We start from the raw sequence: 19,110 nt of genomic DNA on the forward strand, positions 1-19,110 counted from the left end.
GGATGCCTTTTATTTCTTTGTGTGTTCTGATTACTGAGGCTAGAACTTCCAGTACTATGTTAAATAACCATGGTGAGAGTGGGCATCCCTGTTTTCTTCCTGACCATAGAGGAAAGGCTCTCAGTTTTTCACGTTGAGGATAATGTTAGCTGTGGGTTTTTCATTTATGGCCTTTATTATGTTGAGGTATGTTCCCTGTAAACTTTTGTTGAGGGCTTTTTTTTTTAAGATTTTTTATTTATTTATTTGACAGAGATAGAGACAGCCAGCGAGAGAGGGAACACAAGCAGGGGGAGTGGGAGAGGAAGAAGCAGGCCCACAGCAGAGGAGCCTGATGTGGGGCTCGATCCCACAACGCCGGGATCACGCCCTGAGCCGAAGGCAGACGCTTAACCGCTGTGCCACCCAGGCGCCCCTTGTTGAGGGCTTTGATCAAGAATGGATGTTGTACTTTGTCAGATGTTTTTTCTGCATCTATTGAGAGGGTCATATGGTTCTTATCCTTTCTTTTATTAATGTGGTGTACCATGTTGATTGATTTGTGAATATTGAACCACCCCTGCAGCCCAGGAATAAATCCTGCTTGATCATAGTGAATGATTCTTTTAATGTATTGTTGGTTTTGATTTGCTAGTATTTTATTGAGAATTTTTGCATCTATGCTCATCAGAGATGTAGGCCTCTGGTTCTCCTTTTTAGTGGAGTCTTTGGTTTTGCAATCAGGGTAATGCTGGCCTCATAGAATGAATTTGGAAGTTTTCCTTCCATTTTTACTTTCTCCAACAGTGTGAGAAGAATAGGTATTAATTCTTCTTTAAGAAAAGTTTGGTAGAGGGGCGCCTGGGTGGCACAGCGGTTAAGCGTCTGCCTTCGGCTCAGGGCGTGATCCCGGCGTTGTGGGATCGAGCCCCACATCAGGCTCTTCCACCATGAGCCTGCTTCTTCCTCTCCCACTCCCCCTGCTTGTGTTCCCTCTCTCGCTGGCTGTCTCTATCTCTGTCGAATAAATAAATAAAATCTTTAAAAAAAAAAAAAAAGAAAAGTTTGGTAGAATTCCCCTGGGAAGCCATCTGGCCCTGGACTTTTGTTTGTTGGGAGATCTTTGATTACTGATCCAATTTCTTTGCTAGTTATTGGTCTGTTCAGGTTTTCTATTTCTTCCTGTTTCAATTTTGGTATTTTATATGTTTCTAGGAATTTATCCATTTCATCAGGTTCCCCGATTTGTTGGCATATAATTGCTCATAATCTCTTACGATTTTATTTGTGTGGTGTTAATTGTTATTTCTCCTATATCACTTGTGATAAACCTCCAGGCAGATAGATATAGATACAGATATAGATATCTATATTTAAGATTTTGTTTATTTATTTGTCAGAGAGAGAGAGAGTGCACAAGCAGGGGGAGGGGCAGACAGAGGGAGAAGCAGGCTCCCCGCTGAGGAAGGAGCCCGATGAAGGGCTTGATCACTGGACCCTGGGATGGTGACCTGAGCCAAAAGCAAACGCTTAACCTACAGCCATCCAGGTGCCCTTCTAAGCAGATATATTAAGACAAGAAGAGAAAGGATTCATAAATAAAATGACAAATGAGAGCGGAGAAACAACAACCAACATCACAGAAATACCAACAATCATAAGATCATATTATGAAAAAGTATATGCCAATGAATCGGACAACATAGAACTGTATAAATTTTTTTAGAAGCATATAAACTACAAAACTGAAAACAAGATGAAATAGACAATTTGAACAGAATGATAGCCAGCAAGGAAATTGAGTGAATAATCAAAACACACCCAACAAATAAAAGTTCAGGACCAGATGGCTTCACAGGCAAATCTACCAAACTTTTAAGGAAGAGTTAATGCCTATTCTTAAACAATTCCAAAATACAGAAAAAAGGGAAAACTTCCAAATTCATTCTATGAGGCCAGCATTACCCTGATTCCAAAAGCAGACAATGACTCCACTAAAAAAGAAAACTACAGGCCAATATCCCTGATGAACATAGATGCAAAAATTATTAACAAAATACTAGCAAACCAAATTGAACAATAGATTACAAAATCATTCACCAGGACCAAGCGGGATTTATTCCTGGGTTGCAGGGGTGGTTCAAAATATGCAAATCAACCAATGCAACACATCACATCAATAAGAGAAAGGATAAGAACCATATAATCATTTCAATAGACACAGAAAAAACATTTGACAAAGTACAACATCTAAACCCTCAACAAAATAGCTTTAGAGGGAATGTACCTCAGCATAATAAAGGCCATATATGAAAACCCCACAGCTAACATCATCCTTACTGGGGAAAAACTGAGAGTTTTCCCCCTAAGGTCACAAACAAGACACAGATGTCTACCCTAACTGCTTTTATTCAACATAGTACTGGAAGTCCTAGCAACAGCAATCAGACAACCAAAAGAAATAAAAGACATCGAAATCGGTAAGGAAGAAGTAAAACTTCCACTATCTGCAGATGATATGATGCTATATATAGGAAACCTGAAAGACACCACTAAGAAACTGCTAGAACTGAAACACAAATTCAGTAAAGTTACAGGATACAAAATCAATGTACAGAAATATGTTGCATTTCTATACATCAATAATGAACCAGAAGAAAGAGAAACTAAGAAAACAATGCCATTTACAATTGCATCAAAAATAATGCAATTCCTAGGAATAAACCTAACCAAAAGGTGAGAAACCTGTACTCTGAAAACTATAAAACACTCATGAAGGAAATTGAAGATGACACAAAGAAATGGAAAGACATTCCACGCTCACAGCTTGGAAGAACAAATATTGTTAAAATGCCTATACTCGCCAAAGCAATCTGCACATTTAACACAAAACCTATCAAAATACAGACAGCATTTTTCACAGAGCTAGAACAATCCTAAACTTTGTATGGAACCATAAAAGACCCTGAATAGCCAAAGCAATCTTCAAAAAGAAAAACAAACTGAGGGCTTCAGAGGGGAGGTGGTGGGGAATGGGATAGGCTGGTGATGGGTAGTAAGGAGGGCACGTATTGCATGGTGCCCTGGGTGTTATACGCAACTAATGAATCATCGAACTTTACATCAGAAACCAGGGATGTACTGTATGGTGACTCTAACATAATATAATAAAAATATTATTATAAAAAATAATAAAATAAGTAAATAAGGAATTCCAATCAAAAAAGAAAAAAAAAGAAAAGCAAAGCTGGAGGTATCACAATTCTGGACTTCAGTTATATTACAAAGCTGTAGTAATTAAAACATTATGGTACTGGCACAAAAGTAAACACATAGATCAATGCAACAGAATAGAAAACCCAGAAATGAACTCACAACTACATGGTCAATTAATCTTCAACAAAGCAGGAAAGAATATGCAATGGGAAAAAGACTATCTCTTCAACAAATGGTGTTGGGAAAACTGGACAGCAATATGCAAAAGAACGAAACTCACCACTTTCTTATGCCATACACAAAAATAAATTCAAAATGGAATTAAAGACCTAAATTCAAGACCTGAAACCATAAAAATCCTAAAGAAGAACACACAGTAACTTCTTTGACATTGGCTCTAGTGACTTCTTTCAACATATGTTTCCTGAGGCATGGGAAACAAAAGCAAAAATAAACTGAGACTACATAAAAATAAAGAGTTTCTGCACAGTGAAGGAAACAATCAACAAAACTAAAAGGCAATGGGGGATGGGAGAAGATATTTGCACTTAACATATCTGATAAAGTGTTAGTATCCAAAATATATAAAGAACTGACGCAACTCAACACTCAAAAAGCAAATAATACAGTTATAAAATGAGCAGAAGTCATGAACAGACATTTCTCCAAAGAAGACTGACAGATGGCCAAGAGTCACATGAAAAGATGCTCAACATCAACTCAAAATGCAAATCAAAACTACAATGTGATATCCTATCACACCTGTCAGAATGGTAAAATCAACAACACAGTAAGAAACAGGTGTTGGGGAGGATGTAGGAAATAAGGAACACTCATGCACAGTTGGTGGGAATGCAAACTGGAGCAGCCACTATGGCAAACAGCACGGAGGTTCCTCAAAGTGTTAAAAATAGAACTATTTTGTGATCCAGCGAACGCACTACTATTTACCCAAAGAATACAAGAACACTATTTCAAAGGGATACATGTACTCCTATATTTATAGCAGCATTATTTACAATAGCCAAGATATGGAAGCAGCCCAAGTCTCCGGTGATTGATGAATGGATAAAGAAGATGTGAGATATATATATATTCCAGCCATGAACAAGAAAGAAATCTGCCATTTGCAAGGACATGCATGGAGCTGGAGAGTATAATCCTAAATAAAATAAGTCAGAGAAAGACAAACACCATATGATTTCACTCATATGTGGAATTGAAGAAACAAATAAGCAAAGGGAAATAATAAAAGAGAGAGAGAGACAAAGCAAGAAACAGACTCTTAATTAGAGAGAACAGTCGGATGGTTACCAGGGGGGAGGGAGGTGGGGATGGGTTAAATACGTGATGGGGATTAAGGAGTGCACTTGTGATAAGCACAGGGTGATGTATGGAACTGTTTAGTTATTATATTGTACACCTGAAACTAATATAATACTGTATGTTAACTAGGTGTAATTAAAATTAAAAATTAAAAAGTTGTTTCTTTCAATGAGCGTAATTATTTTGATGAAATAAAGCATTTTTTTGTTTAAATTTATTATTTTTATATTGAGTATAATGAACTACAATGTTAGTTTCAGGTGTACAGTATAGTGATTCAACAATTCTATACATTACTCATTGTTCATCATGATGAGTACTCTTTTTTTTTTTGATAAGTATTCTTGATCCTCTTTATTTCACCCATCCTCCCACCCACCTCCCCTCTGACAATCAGTTTGTTCTCTGTAGTTAAGAGTGTTTCTTTTGTTTATCTCTAAAACACAAGACTTGTTGTTTTTGTTAGAATGCCTAACAGAAAATATAACTCTAAGATAACAATAATTAAAGATAAAAAATTTTATCTCATATAGTATGTTATGAGGTAGGATGGCCCCACTGTTTAATTTAACTGCTCAACAATGTCATCAAGGACCCAGAATTTTTTTTTTAATCTTCTCTCAGTTGCACCTGAGTCCAACTCAGTTTTTAATTTTTAAAACATTTATCAAGACTTTAATGAACATGCCATAAAATTCGCCCACTTAAAGTGTACAATTCCGTGGTTTTAAGTATATTCACAGAGTCATCAGCCACCGCCGTTTTCTTCAGGTTAGAACTCTCAACCCAAAAGACACTGTGTAGCTGTGAATAGTCATTCCCCATTTCCTACCCCAGTCTCTCCTGGTAGCTCTTCCCCACTAATAACCCACTTTTCTGTTTCTCTGTATTTGCCTGTTCTGGACATTTCATGGACATGGCATCATATGATATGTGGAAGGACCCAGAATTTTGTCACCTTTCTGTTCTGCCATCCTCAGCCTCCAGAAGCTAATCCCCTTGCAGTTGCATTGTGGTTTCTCAAGTTTTGTGTCATGCAACAACAAAAGGAAGAATCTGGACTGTCTTTTCTATGTGTCTCTCAGAGTGAGGACACATCTAAAACTTTTCTTGGAAGGCAGTCAGCAGACCCTTTCCCATATCACTTGACCATAAACTAGTATAAATCCCTTAGATCAGGGTTGGCAAACTATCACCAGTGGGCCAAATCCATCCCACTGCCTGCTTTTGTACAGCCTGTGAGTTAATGATGGTTTTACATTTTAAAGAGAGAAAAAGATCAAAAGAAGAATAATGTTTTGTGACATATGAAAATCATATGAAATTCAAATTTCAGTCTTCAAAGAATGTCCAGTTTCAACTTGGAGATGTAGAGAACCAGAAAGATGTCTCTCCTGCTCTCATAAGAAAAAAGCTGGAAAGCCTACAAATTAATGACTTTTTATGACTCCTTCAGAGAACTGAGGTCTCAAACCAAATGACCTAGAGAGAGATGGGTGCCTGCAGGGAGACACAGAACCTGAGCGTTTGCTTCCCTGGAGAAGACACTGCTTGATGTCATATAAATCAGTAAGAATATTAAGGTAGAGATTTTGATGAACTGCTGGAGGCAATTGCTGGAGTGTGAGCTAGCATGAGAGTATGGATCTCCTGGAGTGACATGGGCATTCTTGCTGTGTTTTCCTCCAGCAATTCCCCCACCCCAGGCTCTAATGATAGAATGGGGAGAATCCGAAGAAAGTGCTCTCTCACTGGCTCTCTCTCTCTCTCTCTCTCTCTCTCTCTCTCTCTCTCTCTCTCTCTGGTGCTGGCTGGGAGAGGGGAACAGCAGCCACTTCAAAATCTGAAATCCACCCAGGCTCTTTCCCCTATCTCCTTTATGGAACAAACAGCTTAATCTCCAATGGGAAGGGATTCTATGGAAGGCCCTGATAGGGAAATCACAACTGAGATTTTTAAGGGTTTGAAATAAATCTGTGCCCCTTTCATCAAGCGCTGATCTCCTTTTGAGTAGCACATCTTGGTTTGCTCTGGTGGAGACTGAATGCCTGACCTCAGGTATACAACATCCTTAGGCATACAACCTAAGCTGCTTGTCATTAATTTTTTTCTGATCTACCAAGTGATAAAATTGGTGTCCCCACAAATATTCCATAATGAAAAGGAAGTAAATACAAGACTGCACTCAAACAGATCCTGGAGGCCCAAGTAGATTGCACGAACAGGTGTCTCACATTGTCTGGATAACACACCTAAGGGATGATGAAGAATTACGTATGGCCAGATTATAAAGGAATAAAAAAAACTATTTGGCCTAGTTTACAGATTGTTCCACAATATGTTTACTGTCACCAGCTGGAAGTAGACTGCTACAGTGTTACAGTTCCACTCACGGACAGCTCTGAAGGACAGTGGTGAAGGACATCTTATCAGTGGGCAGAACTTTAAGTAATAAAATGGGTTGTCCACTTTTCCATGAAAGAGAAATAGTCAGAGGTTTGGATCTAGACCAAATGATAGGCAATTTCTAACAGTTTGGTTAGAGGATTGGAAACTAGAAAGGAACAAGATTGGAGGTATAATAGCGAGATCTAAGGAAGAAACACACAGAACTTTCATTTTTTTTTAAAAAAGATTTTATTTATTTATTCGACAGAGATAGAGACAGCCAGCGAGAGAGGGAACACAAGCAGGGGGAGTGGGAGAGGAAGAAGCAGGCTCATAGAGGAGGAGCCTGACGTGGGGCTCGATCCCATAACGCCGGGATCACGCCCTGAGCCGAAGGCAGACGCTTAACCGCTGTGCCACCCAGGCGCCCCCACACAGAACTTTCAAATGGTCCCAGATTTTGGGACTGTTTGTATAGTTCTAGAATATCCACCATAGCCCCCAACTGCAGAAGACGCTCTCAATAATCAGGTGGACAAGATGAACCATCTTATGAATATCACTTAGTCTCCTTTCCCAGCCACCCCAGGGCTTGCTAGATGGACTCATGAAAAAAAGTCTAACTTCCCCCTCCTAAGTCTGAATTGGTCTTTGCTGAATGACCATGTTGTTAACCCTGATTGCTTGTTATGAGCTTCCAATGAGGGATTATAGCTCGAGAGGACAAACTGGCTACTTGGTGGCATGTTGATTATGCTAGACACCTTCTCTCGTAGAACAGACAGTGATTTGTTGTCTCTGTAATGTCTAATTATTCTGTAAACAGATTTACCTTCCTTGTTCACCATGCTTCTGCAATTTTAACTATCCATGGGTTTATTGAATGCCTCATCTGCCATTATGATATCTGCATAGAACACTGTTCTGACCAAGAAACTCATCCTATAGAAGAAAAAGTCAGGCAAGGAACTGATGTTCACTGGTCTCACCACATGTCCCTTCACCTAAAACCAACTAGCTTTAGAGAATGGGAAGGACAGTTGTGCCTCAACTGGGAGGCGGCACCTTGTTTAAATGGGGTTCCATTCTACAGTAACTGATAAACATACAGTGCTTTTATCTCATAGCCAGAACACATGGATCAAGGAACCAAGGGATGAAAAGAGGAGTGGTCCTTCTCACTATTACACTTAATGTGTCACTTGTAAAAATGTTGCTTCCTGTCTCTGTGATTCTGAACTCTATCACTTTAGACATTTTTAAAACTGAAGAGACAAATGCTTCCCCTGAAGTATATTTGAAAACAGCCACCTTGTCACTTCAAACTTCCCATGCTGCTGGGGAAATGGGTCAGAAAAAGGGAGGGAGTTACTGATTAGTCTGGAATGACCAACTCTGTCAAGGGGAAAGAGGGTTGCTACTGCCCAATGGGACAAGAATGAGTATGGGTGGCCCTTCCTGGTGGATCTTCTGGGGCACTTTCTGCTACTACTATGTCCAGAAGTAAAAGCTAGTGGAAGACTAAAGGAACTCCATATAGGCAGGCCCACCAACAGCTCAAAATGTAGAATGGGTACTGGGGAAGGGAGGTCATAAATACCAAGCACAGCCTCCTGACCAGTTGTAGAAATGAATATTTACACTTCTATTTAAATATTTTACTTCATTTGTTACACATACGTATGTCTATATTTATATATGTTTAAAATTTTTTTTCTTTCACTCTCCTCCATTGTTCTATATAGAAGTAATGGATGTGATGGTGAACATTATCATTTAGTCCATAGGTTACAGAATATAAGGATCAGGGTGGAGTGGAGAAGGAAAGTCATCATGCAGAGATCCTGGACTTGGATCTGGGTGTACCAACTGATGAAACTTCTGTTGACTCTCTAGCGGAATGGAGTGAGTGTGCTTTCAGTTGTACATGGAATAGGCGCATTATGTAGGGGGCATTTTTGAAATTGCAAGTATAGGAAGGTGGCTATCGGGCAGATGAGAAATGGCCTGTCGTGGACAGCTATTGTTTCTTGTCTGCACAGTATACTTCTTTTAGTAATAACTCCTCCTTTTTCCTGTGAAGAACTATCCTATCCAAATAATTACATGCACTCCTGATGCAAGAACCCATTAAGTCCTCTTATTTCCCATGGTGAAGGGCTGAACATGTGATCTAATTTAGGCCAATAAGTCTCTCTCAGAAACTTTTTTTTGAAAGATTTTACTTATTATTTGTTTGAGAGAGAGAAACAGAGACAGAGCACAAGTAGGTGGAGGGGCAGAGGGAGAGGGAGAAGCAGACTCCCTGCTGAACAGGGAGCCTGATGTGGGGCTTGATCCCAGGACTCCGGAATCATGACCTGAGCAGAAGGCAGACACTCAACTGACTGAGCCACCCAGGCACCCCTCTCTCAGGAACTTTGAACCTTGAGTGTAATCACACAAAAATAGGAAAATTATTGTAGGAGCAGCTTCATGTCAACAATGGCATCCTGTCCATTAGAACTGATTACCTAGATTCTAAAAGTTGTCCTGGTTCTTGTCCCTTCTGAGGTTCAGTTGTTCTGCTTTTCTTTGATTCTGTGAGTTATATTATTCTTCTTCTAGTAAAGTCCCTTTTTTCTTTTGTTAAAATAAATCAGGTTTGGTTGCTTGCAGTCAAGGGACCCTAACCATTACCCCATTATATATTACTGAATGAAAAAGATAAGTCACAAAGCAGTATGAAGGAGAGTAGATCAAGATGGAGGACTAAACACATGCTCCAGCATCTTACTCCTACCCTAAATATTTGGAAATGACAGAAATGATATATTTCTAAAAGAAATAAACATAGTGCTTGAAAACTGAAAGAGGTTCTCCCAGGAGATCCAGAATCATGAGGAATCCATAAAAGAGAAAAGGCAAACAAAATCCTTGAATCACACAAGCAGGCAAAAAATGCTACAAAAGATGGAGGGATCTTGGAGAAGGGGATGTTCTGAGTTTAGAGATAATAGAAACATGTAGGAGAGTCAAGGGTGATTGCTTGAAGGATGAAACAAAGGCATCTTTGTGAACAGAAGCCCTTGGGTGCAGAGTCAAGGTAATACCCAGGCAGCTGATGTCTCCTGGAAGGCAAGGAATTTTCCTACCCCCAGAAGACCACATAGGAGAGCACTCTGTCCATCAGCACTTTGACCATACCCTGACCCCACCCCCTGGCACTGAGTGCAGGCTTTGATCAACACAATGTAGCACTCATACAAGGTTCAGAGAAAATTTCAAAACAGCATATAGTATGATTCTGATAGTTGTGAAAAAGAAAAAACCTCACCAAACCTATTTATGGAGATTATATATACATTTCATATGCATAACGAAGGGTCTGGAGGAATATACAGCAACCTGTTAACAATGGTTACCCCTTAGAGGTGATCAGAAAACTACTACTTTTTCCTACGAAGTAGGAAGATCGGTAGGAGAAGAAAGGGAAGGAGTAAGGGGGGGGTAAACAAGGGGGAATGAACCATGAGAGACTATGGACTCTGGGAAACAAACTGAGGGCTTCAGAGGGGAGGGGGTGGAGGAATGGGATAGGCCGGTGATGGGTAGTAAGGAGGGCACGTATTGCATGGTGCACTGGGTGTTATACGCAACTAATGAAGCATCGAACTTTGCATTGGAATCCGGGGATGTACTGTATGGTGACTAACATTACATAATAAAAATTATTTAAAAAAAAGAAAACCAGTACTTTTTATTTTATGGAGTTTTTTATTGTTTAGATTTTTTTAGAAAAAGAGTAAGCATGTATTGTTTTAAGGTTTCTTTCACTTTTTCGCATACAATTATTTTGTTGAGACATTATTCACATACCAAAAAATTCACCCCTTTAAAGTGTATAATTTAATGATTTTTGGTGTATTCACAAGGTTGTGCAACCATCACCAATAACTAATTCAAGGTATTGAATGTTCTAGAGTACTTTCTTCATCCCATGAAGAAACCCATACCCCTTAGCATTCATTCCCCACTCCTCCTTCCCGAAGATCCTGGCAACCACTTCTTGTCTCTAAAGGTTTGCCTTTTCTGTACATCTCATATAAATGAAATCACACAATGTGTGGCCTTTTACGTTGGCTTCTGTTACTGAGCATGTTTTCAAGATTTATCCATGTTATATCACATACCAATACTTCATTCTTTTTTATGGTTAAATCATGTTACATTGTATAACTATACCATATTTTGTTTAACTGTTTGTCAATTGATGGACATTTGGGTTTTTTCCACTTTGGGGCTATTATGAATAATGCTGCTACAACATTTGTGTAAGTATTCATGTGGGTATATGTTTTCTTGAGTATATAACTAGAAGTGGAATTTCTGGGTGATATGGTAACTCTATGCTTCACCATTTGAGAAACTGCCAAACTGTTTTTTAAAACAGTTGTACCAAAAAAAAATAATAAAGCAGTTGTACCATTTAACATTTCCACCAGCACCTTATGAGGGTTCTGATTTCTCCACATCCTCATCAACATTTGTTATTATCCAGTGTATTTATTTTTGTAATTAAAATAATCTGTAGTAGACACCTCTTAGTAAGACTTTGGGAATCACCCTGGATACACATGATTGGAGTGGGCATCTGATCCAAACAGAACCAATAAGCCTTTTCCCTACAGCCCTTGGAATTGAGACTAAGAGATTTCTGTCTCAGCTTGAAATCTCTCTTAAAAAATGGAGGAGATGGAAACTCTAGAGCTGTTGGTAATGATTTCCCAGTCTGCGGACCAAGAAGCAACAAGAATCGGGGCGCCTGGGTGGCATAGCGGTTAAGCGTCTGCCTTCGGCTCAGGGCGTGATCCTGGCGTTATGGGATCGAGCCCCACATCAGGCTCCTCTGCTAGGAGCCTGCTTCTTCCTCTCCCACTCCCCCTGCTTGTGTTCCCTCTCTCGCTGGCTGTCTCTGTCTCTGTCGAATAAATAAATAAAATCTTTAAAAAAAAAAGAAGCAACAAGAATCAATTGACAGAAAGAGAGGGAAGAATGAAACAAATACGTATTGAGAAGCAGAAATTAGCAATGGAAAGAGAGAACTTCTGGGCATTGAGTATGGTGACTAACATAATATAATAAAAACATTAAAATAAAAAAGAAGAAGATATTTGCTATTACAAAAATAAAATAAAATAAAATAAAATAAAATAAAATAAAATAAAGCTTTGCTTCCTGAGGCCCAGTTTCATCTTCCCTTTGGATTTCTCAAGCCACTCGTATATCTTTATAAAGCATCCCCTATCTCGTATAAACTAATCTGAGTTTGTTTCCTTTCCTTCAACTAAAAGAATACTAACCAATACAGAAATAAAACTTGAAAAATGACAAAAAGGGGTTTTATAAAACAAAACAACAGGCAACCTCTTTAGATAACCAAGTACAGGAAAATAAGTTATTGTCTTTCCTTTCTCTCTCTGGATCCACTCCATTCTCCTGCTTCTTTCTGCAAATCAGATTCTTCCTCTCTCTTAGAGCCCCACTGCTCTACCATAATTTGAACTTGCAGGTTTACAATACGGGTGACTCCCATCCTGACTCTAAATGACCTTTTTTTTTTTTAAATTATGATATGTTAGTCACCATACAGTACATCATTAGTTTTTTATGTAGTGTTCCATGATTCATTGTTTGTGTATAACACCCAGTGCTCCATGCAATATGTGCCCTCCTTAATACCCATCACTGGCTAACCCTTCCCCCCAACCCCCTCCCCTCTTAAACCCTCAGTTTTTTATTTTTTAAATTTTTTTTAATTTTTAAATTTATTTATTTTTTTAAAGTTCCATGATTTATTACTTGCATATAGCACCCAGTGCACCATGCAATACGTGTCCTCCTTAACACCCATCACCAGCCTATCCCATTTTTTTGTTTCCTGGAGTCCACAGTCTTTCATGGTTCATTTCCCCCTCTGTTTAGCCCTCCTTCATTTTTCCACAAAAGTCAAACTGTGGAAGGAGCCGAGATGCCCTTCAACAGACGAATGGATAAAGAAGATGTGGTCCATATATACAATGGAATATTACTCAGCCATCAGAAAGGATGATTACCCAAAATTTGCATCAACATGGATGGAACTGGAGGGGATTATGCTAAATGAAATAAGTCAAGCAGAGAAAGACAATTATCATATGGTTTTACTCTAAATGACCTTTTGATTCAAATGCCCAGAGCTCAGAGCCTCAGGGTCCCATTTCCAGTTCTATGAATAACCCGATTTGCTCAGTTTGGGGCATATATCTAGTGCTGGTCCATAGAGCTGTGGCCAGGTGTTTGGGGACACTTTCCATGTTCTGTGTACAGGATGGTTTTTCTACAAAGCAGGATTGGGCATGGAGGAAACAAATGTGTATACCTTCTGAGTCCCTGAATATCTGGGAACGTCCTTTTTTTTCCTGCCCTCATAGGAGAGATCGCTTGGTGAAATACAGAGTTCTTGTGACCCAACCTTGGTTTCCCCTAAAACTCTATAGAGATAATGCTCAATTGTCTTCTCACATTTTATGGTGTGGAAGAGAAATCTGAGGGTGACCTGATTTTTTTCCCTTTGTGGTTAACCTTCTCTTTTCTTTCTGGATTCTTATAGGATTTCATTCCTTACTTATGAAATTCTCTCATGTTGCTTTTCTTTTGACTCATTATCATCATCTTTTTTTTGTTTTTAGGTTATAAAATAATTTCTTTAGCCTTTATTCTCAATAATTGACTTTTTGCTGCAATGTCCAATGTACAGTTCACTATCACTGTTGTGTTTTCAAATTCAGCAATCAGGTTTTTCATCTGAAATTAAGCTTGGATTGTTCCCTCTTCAGAAATGGAATGTCCTTTCAAATCTCGCTGAGAATACTAATTTGCGATTTTCTAAAGTTTTACCTATTTATTACATTGAGTCTATTTCATAGGTAAACATTTCCTCAGAATGGTCTTCTCTCTTAAATTTTTGAATCTTTTCACAATCCCATTACTTGTCTCTGACTGCTAATTCTGAAGAGGGGGGCTATGTTTGTCTATTCCTGACATTTGAGACAGATTTCTTCTGAGATGGTATTTTAGACAAAGAGGAAAAGTGAAACCTTATATTTTCTGTAGTTTTATTTTGCTATATTGGGGGAATTAAATTGGGACATGAAGAGTATGAAATGAACTACCAAGAGGTAGTCATATGTCAGGAATTTAAGTATTTTGTCAAATGACTAGTTTTTTCCCTAGCTATTCTATGGGCCAGCACCATGGTGTGTAGTGCCCAATGTCTCTCCTGACTTGGATTTTTTCCCTAGAGTGACCTTTTAGTCCATTCTTGCCTCAGGCTCCTGCTGTCTGAGATTTAGATCTTTTGTATTGGGTCCTAAGTCTAATTGCCCATGGAAAATAGGGTGCCCACTGTGCAAGGAACGTTCCTGATGTGCCAATGATAATTGTGATTATCATTGTGATAATTGCTAGTTGGGGCATAACACCCTTTCTCTAACTGGTTCAACTACCTTTTTCAGGATCTTGCTAGGGTAATACCTCCCACTTTCCTTACCATTTGCAGCAAATGAAGGCTGGGGTCAGACTTCAGCCAGTTTTTCCGCATGTGGGATGCTGAAATAGTTAACCCAGTCTTTTGGTTTTCTCTCTGGTATCTGTCTTGTGGCCTGCTTCTGTTTCCACTCTCAGCTGCTGATTATGGACATTTCCAAAGCTCTTCTGGCGGGGGGGAATAGCCCTCTTACTTCTTACATGAACCCCTACCTTGATGAGTTGAATTGTAGGTTACTCACTGCTTTTATCTATCTTGTAGATGTCTTTAAAAGCTTCTGATTTACTTGTTGTTCCCTTATAAAGAGTTTTTCCTATCTTTATAGCTCTTAGGTTGTTTCAGTGGGATTAAACACATGTGCTGAAATCATTATCTTTTATGCATTCCAAAGTGCTTAGGGATGAAGTGTATTGATGTCTCTAACACTTTGAAATGCATCAAAAAGTAATATGAGTTGCTAAGTATGTGACAAAACAAATTTAGCTAAATATTAATTACAGAATCTAGATGGTGGGTATATGAGTGTTCACTGTATCATTCTAACAATTTTTCTGTATGCTTGAAAAACTACAATAAATGTTGAAAAATCATTATTTTCAAACTAGAAGTTGATTCTTTTTTTATAATAATATTTTTTATTATATTATGTTAACCACCATATAGTACACCCCTAGTTTTTGATGTAAAGTTCCATGATTCATTACTTGTGTATAACACCCAGTGCTCCATGCAATACGTGCCCTCCTTACTACCCATCACCAACCCATCCTATTCCCCCACCCCCTCCCCGCTGAAGCCCTCAGTTTGTTTCCCAGATTCTTTTTTTTAATGTTCAGTTAACCTGTGTATAGTGCATCATTCGTTTTTGATGTAGTGTTAATGATTCATTAGTTATGTACAACACCCAGTGCTCATCACAATACATGCCCTCTTTAATACCCATCACCCTGTTACCCCCTCTCCCCACTCCCTCTTCTCTGAAATCCTGCTTGTTTCCTGGCGTCCATAGTCTTTCATGGTTTGTCTCCCTTTCTGATTTCTCCCTCTTCAGATTTCCCTCCCTTCCCCTATGGTCCTCCGTGCTATTGCTTATGTTCCACATATAAGTGAAACCATATGATAATTGTCTTTCTCTGCTTGACTTATTACACTTAGCATAATACCCTCCAGTTCCATCCATGTTGATGCAAATGGTGGGTATTCATCTTTTCTGATGACTGAATAATATTCCATTGTATATATGGACCACATCTTCTTTATCCATTCATCTGTGAAAGGACATCTTGGCTTCTTCCACAGTTTGGCTATTGCGGACATTGCTGCTATGAACATTGGGGTGTGTGTGCCCCTTCTTTTCACTACATCTGTATCTTTGGGGTAAATACCTAGTAGTGCAATTGCTGGGTCAGAAGATAGCTCTATTTTTTTTAAAAGATTTTATTTATTTATTTGACAGAGATAGAGAGAGCCAGCAAGAGAGGGAACACAAGCAGGGGGAGTGGGAGAGGAAGAAGCAGGCTCATAGTGGAGGAGCCTGATGTGGGGCTTGATCCCATAATGCCGGGATCACGCCCTGAGCCGAAGGCAGACGCTCAACCACTGTGCCACCCAGGCGCCCCAGGAGACGTCTATTAACATCTTGACGAATCTCTGTACTGTTTTCCAGAGTGGCTGTACCAGCTTGCATTCCCACCAACAGTGTAAGAGGGTTCCTCTTTCTCCATATGCTTGCCAACATTTGTTGTTTCCTATTTTGTTAATTTTTTTTATATAACGAAATTATTTTTATTCAAATTTACATATGTAGATTTTTGAATTTGGTCAACTTGTGCAATAATAATATGGTTCTTTAGAGGAAGACATGAATAAATAATGACTACTACAACATGTTTTCCTAAAGAAATTAGTTCATGATTTTATGATATAAATATTAGTAAAATGTATCTTACTTTATTTTTTATTTTTAATCATAATTTTTTATTATGTTATGTTAGTCACCATACAGTACATCCCTAGTTTTTGATGTAAAGTTCCATGATTCATTACGCATATAACACCCAGTGCACCATGCAATACGTGCCCTCCTTAGTACCCATCACTGGCCTATCCCAATCCCCCACCCTCCTCCCCTCTGAAGCCTCAGTTTGTTTCCCAGAGTCCATAGTCTCTGTTTTGTTAATTTTTGCCATTCTAATTTGTGTAAGGTGGTATCTTATTGTGGTTTTGATTTGAATTTCCCTGATGGCTAGTGATGTTGAGCATTTCTTCATGTGTCTGTTAGCCATTTGTATGTCTTCTTTTTTTTTTTAATGTTTTTTTATTATATTATGTTAGTCACCATACAGTACATCCCTGGTTTCCGATGTAAAGCTCGATGCTTCATTAGTTGTGTATAACACCCACTGCACCATGCAACACGTGCCCTCCTCACTACCCATCACCAGTCCATCCCATTCCCCCACCCCCGTCCCCTCTGAAGCCCTCAGTTTGTTTCTCAGAGTCCATAGTTTCTCATGCTTTCATTGGAGAAGTGTCTGTTCATGTCTTCTGCCCATTTTTTGACTGGGTTATTTGCTTTTTGAGTATTGAGTTTGAGAAGTTCTTTATAGATTTGGATATCAGCCCTTTATCTGTAATGTCATTTGCAAATATCTTCTCCCATTCCGTGGGCTGCCTCTTAGTTTTGTTGACTGTTTCCTTTGCTGTGCAGAAGCTTTTTATCTTGACGAAGTCCCAAAAGTTCATTTTTGCTTTTGTTTCCCTTGTCTTTGGAGATGTGTCTTGAAAGAAGTTACTGTGGTCGATGTCGAAGAGGTTACTGTCTATGTTCTCTAGGATTTTGATGGATTCCTGTCTCACATCGAGGTCTTTCATCCATTTTGAGCTTATCTTTGTGTATGGTGTAAGGGAATAGTCCAGTTTCATTCTTCAATATGTAGCTGTCTAATTTTCCCAGCACTATTTATTGAAGAGACTGTCTTTTTTTCCACTGGGTATTTTTTCCCTGCTTTGTCGAAGATTAGTTGACCATAGAGTTGAGGGTCCATTTCTGGAATCTCTATTCTGTTCCATTGGTCTGTGTGTCTGTTTTTGTGCCAGTACCATGCTGTCTCGGTGATCACAGCTTTGTAATATAGCTCAAAGTCAGGCAACATGATGCTCCCAGCTTTGGTTTTCTTTTTCAACATTCCCTTGACAATTCAGTGTCTTTTCTGGTTCCACACAAATTATAGGCTTGTTTGTTCCAGCTCTTTGAAAAATGCCAATGGTATTTTAATAGGGATGGCATTGAAGGTGTAAATTGCTCTGGGCAGGATAGACATTTTAACTATAGTAACACTATATTAGCTGCGTTCTGTAAGTTTTGTGTTTTCATTTTCATTCATCTCAAAATATTTTCTAATTTCCTTTATGGTTACTTCTCTGAACCATTAGTTGTGTAGGAGTATATTGTTTAATTTCAACATATTTATGATTTTCTCAACCTTCCTTCTGTTATTGATTTCTAATTTCATTCCATTAGGTTGGAGAACATACTTCAACATTTTAAATTTATTGAGGCCTGTTTTATGGCCTAGAATATGGTCTACCTTGGAGAATGTTCCATGCATACTTGAGATGAATCTGTATTTTGCTGTTGTTAGTAGAATTTTATATAGATGTCTTTATTTCTCTTTATGCTGCTTTGTTGTTAGTGTATAGAAACACTACTGATTTCTGTGCATTAATTTTGTATCTTGCAACTTTGTTGAATTCATTTATGACTTCTTTTTTAATCTTTTTTTATTATATTATGTTAGTCACCATACAGTACATCCCTGGTTTCTGATGTAAAGTTCGATGATTCATTAGTTGCGAATAAAACCCAGTGCACCATGCGATACATGCCCTCCTTACTACCCATCACCAGTCTATCCCATCCCCCCCCCGAAACCCTCAGTTTGTTTCTCATAGTCCATAGTCTCTCATGATTCATTCCCCCTTCTGATTAGCCCCCCTTTCTTTATCCCTTTCTTCCCCTACCGATCTTCCTAGTTCTTATGTTCCATAGATGAGAGAATCATATAATAATTGCCTTTCTCTGCTTGACTTATTTCACTTAGTATTATCTCCTCCAGTGCCATCCATGTTGCAGCAAATGTTGAGAATTCGTTCTTTCTGATAGCTGAGTAATATTCCATTGTATATATGGACCACAATTTCTTTTTTTCTTTTTTTTATAGATTTTATTTATTTATTTGACAGAGATAGAGACAGCCAGTGAGAGAGGGAACACAAGAAGGGGAGTGGGAGAGGAAGAAGCAGGCTCATAGCGGAAGAGCCTGATGTGGGGCTCGATCCCACAATGCCCGGATCATGCCCTGAGCCGAAGGCAGACGCTTAACCGCTGTGCCACCCAGGCGCCCCCCTGGACCACAATTTCTTAATCCAGTCATCTATTGAAGGGCATCTCGCTTCCTTCCGTGATTTACCTATTGTGGACAATGCTGCTATGAACATTGGGGTGTATATGGCCCTTCTCTTCACTACGTCTGTATCTTTGGGGTAAATACCCAGTAGTGCAATGGCTGCTTCATAGGGTAGCTCAATTTTTTATTTTATTTTATTATTATATTATGTTAGTCACCATACAG

Source organism: Ailuropoda melanoleuca, chromosome X (assembly GCF_002007445.2).
Source record: "Ailuropoda melanoleuca isolate Jingjing chromosome X, ASM200744v2, whole genome shotgun sequence".
NCBI lineage: Eukaryota > Metazoa > Chordata > Mammalia > Carnivora > Ursidae > Ailuropoda > Ailuropoda melanoleuca.